Source organism: Penaeus japonicus, unplaced genomic scaffold (genome assembly GCF_977035675.1).
Source record: "Penaeus japonicus unplaced genomic scaffold, GWHDUDI00000001_assembly GWHDUDI00002192, whole genome shotgun sequence".
In the NCBI taxonomy this organism is placed as follows: domain Eukaryota; kingdom Metazoa; phylum Arthropoda; class Malacostraca; order Decapoda; family Penaeidae; genus Penaeus; species Penaeus japonicus.
The window spans coordinates 229-4,803 of NW_028236594.1; the positions used below are offsets into that span (position 1 = coordinate 229).

At 27.2% G+C, this 4,575-nt stretch overlaps 1 non-coding gene and 1 pseudogene across 1 annotated transcript; one reads left to right on the top strand and one right to left on the bottom strand.

Annotated features, from left to right (window-relative positions):
- Nucleotides 1-239: 239 nt before the first annotated feature.
- LOC147466283 (U2 spliceosomal RNA) lies at nt 240-429 on the top strand. Its single transcript, XR_015190932.1, has one exon. It is a non-coding gene; the product is annotated as a U2 spliceosomal RNA (small nuclear RNA).
- Nucleotides 430-3,565: 3,136 nt separating this feature from the next.
- Nucleotides 3,566-3,755, bottom strand: LOC147466284 (small nucleolar RNA U3; annotated as a pseudogene).
- Between the last annotated feature and the right edge of the window lie 820 nt (nt 3,756-4,575).

Here is a 4,575-nt window from a genome sequence, read left to right on the forward strand (position 1 = left end):
GGGTTATAAACCCAAATCAGCCTATAATATTTTTCTGAATAAAATACACACAATGTAAACTGATTACGTTATCACTTATTTGGTACACTCATATATGACACAAACGTCATTATATTTTTTTAAATTTGTTTAAAAATACGGGCAACCGACGTGTTTATGCCTTTTTCTACATATATCCTATCGGCGGCAAAGTTTTCAGAACTTTTTCTTTTTCGACTACTTTAAACCCATGGGGTAGTAACGCTTCTCGGCCTTTTGGCAAAGACAAAGTGTATATCTTCCCCCTTACAGCTTAATATCGATACGATCCCCATGTGGGATTACGATATTAAACTGTTTTTTGGGAAAATTGCAAGGCTAGGGCTTGCCTCCACCTTTGCCGGGGAGGGCCCGGTATTGCAGTACCCCCGGGGTTTGGGTCCACTCCCCACGGGAAATACAACCAAAATATATTAAATTCGGTTTCTCGGGAATAGTTTTCAAAAACGAGCTAACTAAATTTTCACCATCCATCCCCATATTATCTTTGAAAATCAAAAATCATTCTGATTGTTTAACAACTTAATGTAAATAAAATTTTATTCGCCCAACCAAATTTAATCTTGAAATAATAACAGGGATACATGAGTACAACTGGTTTTTTTTTTTACGACAAAAAAAGGACAGCCCAACAGAATAATTTCTGCCAGGGGTTTCCCCCCCTTTTCTTCTGAACAAGATAAACAAGGAATGCAATTTACCAACAACTGCCTAAAAACCAATATATTCCAGGGTAAAATATATTAAATTACCAAACCGGGTAATATGCCACCGTCAAATCGGTTTATATCGTACACATACTATATTATAACAAAAATAATTAAAAAAAATATCCCCACTACTCCTACAATATAGAAAGGATAAATAAACACTTTTATCAAAAGGTTTTTCAAAAACCGTCGCGACCCTTACTTTACACTTTTGGTTTCCCATTTTTTAAGAAAACTTTTTCCACCCCCCATATTATATATAAAAATTATATATATATAATTTTAAATATATACAAAATAAAAAGTATAATAAAATTAATAAAAATTTTTTTTTATGTTATATAAATATAATTATATATATATATATATAAATATATATATATATATAAATTAATATTATAATATATAATATTATATATTATATATATATATATATATATAATAATACAATATATGTGTGTGTGTATGTGTTATATTCTATATCTATATCTATAATAATATAATAATGTATATATATGATATAATTATATATATATATATATGTTAATAAATAATATATTAATAAATATATATAGAACAATATAAAATTATATAATAAATATATAAATTATATTTATATAAAATAATATTAATATTTTAGTGTGTTTGGTGTTGGTGGGTGTGGTGTGGTATCTATACTATCTATCAAACTTAAATATTTTAATAATATAATTATATATTATATATATATAATTTAATAAAATAAATATATACTAAAATAATTAAAATAATATATATAAATTATTATATATAAATATATATATATATATAAATAAAATTATAAATATAAAAAATTTATATATTTAAAAAAATATATATAATATATAATAAATATATATAAATAATTATATAATATAAATATATATAAAAAAATTTATATATATAAATTTATAATTATAAATTATATTTTATAATATAGGCTGTGTGGTTAAGTTTTTAAAAGAAAATTAGAAGGCGGCCTAAATTCAATACCAATGACTCCAAACAACGAGAGAACAGAACAGGGCTATCAAATCCATCCCCCATCAAGTTAAGTTTCATAAACAAACAAAGACAAGCGCTTAGTTCCCGGGGTGGTTCCGGTATGAGGCACAATGGTCTCAAGCTAAAAAAAATTACACCAAATAACCAAGTATATTATTTATACATAAAAATTTATGTATACCCAAATCAATGCAATATAAATACAATAACAATAAATACTTAACAATATTTACTTTTAAAATGCATTAATTTAAAACATATTTCACAATATATCCTATATTAGTATATAACTATAAAAAACATTTACACATAAACATATTATATCTTAAACATATTTTTCTATATACATACATATCCACAACATAACAAAATAAATTTCAAACAATAACAAAATCATAAGTACCCCCCATATACACAGCATATGTACATTTAAAAACACATACATATCACATATCACACATATACATACGCCCCAAAAAACACTAAAGCACACATACACAACACATACCATATATACACATGTGCATACATCACATATACCTCCGCTTATAAACCATACGCAACAAACGACACAACAAAACACACATAAAAACATACGAAACATACGATAGTACAAAATATACATACATATAAAATATATAAACATAACTATTAATATCACAATACATGTAAAATATACACATAAAAACTATACATAACTTATTACAAATACATAATTAACCATAAATCCTAAATACATCCCAGTAAAAATGTAAATATATTTCCATTTAAACAATAAATACATAATACACATACATATTGGCACATAACAGGACATACATAGACTATATGCATAAACATCAATACATATAAATACATACAAAAATATATTAAAATTAAAATTATAATATATATATAATAAAAAAAAAATATACATATTATACACACATATATAAAATACACCACACCACACTATTTTATATAATATATATATATAAAAATATAAATATATTATATATATATATAGGGTTGTGGTGGTGTTTTTGTGTGGTGTGTGTGTGTATACACATATACATATTATAACATCATGGCTCCCCGTACCCGGCTCCCGCAAATCGGTTTATCCTTTTTATATATACTTATATATGTATGTATTATGTATATACATGAAATAAAAACGTTGTATATAAATATATATGTATATAATATACAATTTTAAACTACAAACAATATAGAATCTATACAAATATATAAGAAAATTTAAATTTTTTTTTACATCATAATTACAATTTATAGTAAAAATATAATTTTTTAAAATATCTATTTAAAAACTTTTTAAAATTATTGCATTTTTTAAAATAACATATATAAAATTTAAAATTTAAATTTATAGGGTTATTTTAAATACATATATGGTGTGTTTGGTGCGTGTGTGTAAATTACCTTTATTTCATTCACACTTCATTATGAACTCCTAAGTTACTCTTCCTAGCCACACGAAAAAAAGCCAAAAAAAAACGCACTTCCCAAGGAACATCATCCATTTCCATGAAATAAAGGAACTAAAATGATTTGACTGGGGCTACCTTCGGTGTAAATAGATGATCAAAATAATTCGCATCAATGATGCTCTTGAATTTAAAAACGCACTCGACCGTTTTGGTGAAAAGGCACCTTATGTACAATAAAATTCCCTACATAACAATTTTGTAATTTTTAGCCTCCCATATTTAAACATTAAAATTTTAAATTGTTGATTATTACCCTTAAAAGGGGTTTTTTCAAAATTTCTGGGGCAATTTTAGGGTTTTGAATTCAACCCCAGCCGTGCATCCCCTCTGCATCGGGAACCGATCAGAACGGTCATCAAAAACTCTCAAGTACAACTTGAAAGCCGCTTCCCGCTCAGGATTACACTAAGGACCCATCGTGTTGAATTTTATCCGAGTTTCTAGACGGGGACTCGGCAAACACACTATAGAATTGATCCAGAAGTAATCATACTTTCAATCCCCTGTTTCTCACCAACTCATTTTACTGAGAATTTGTTTTAAAATAAGTGGGGTTTTTTTTTTCATTTTTTTTGTTTGGGATTCAGCTAAAAGGGGGGACCACTTGTCTGTTTGGGGGGAAATTTAAAACAGGGCCGCGTCATAAGTTCATCGAAATTGGGATCTTGGGCTTTTTTTTTTATTATAACCAAAATGTCACCAATAAGTAAGATAGAAGGGGGGACAAAATTTGCAAGCCCTACCGGACCAATACGTAATAACGCGTAATCTTCGAAGATTTTTGTGCGTTCGATTTGTAATCCAAACAAAATTTTCTATCATTTCATCCAAACCTAAAAAAAAAAACAGGGAAGAAAATTTTCTAAAAGTTCTCTCCCTCTCCCCCCCCCCCCCCTCCCCCCCTTAAATTTGGTAAATTCAGCTTGTTGTTCGTTAGGAAAATTTTTTTAAAAGATAAAAAAAAAGTCTTTTAAATAGCATCAGTGCTCCGGGAAAATGTTTTCAGGGGTTTTGTACAAAAAAAAAAAAAAACCCAAAAACAGCCAATTAAATCCCCGTCAATAATACCCAACCTACCCCCCTGCGATCGCGTACATATATTAAGTACTCTTTTCGTTGAGACAGAATAAACCATATTTAAAGGGTTTGCTATAGACACGGGGCATCAAAAAAAATCAGTCGATACAATATCGAGAAAGACCTGAAAAATATTTTTTATCCAAAAATTAAAAAAAATTCCCATTAGCACAAAATTATTACCTTTAAGACTATATAAATAATTCTTACCTTTTTAATATCATTCAAAGGCCTTG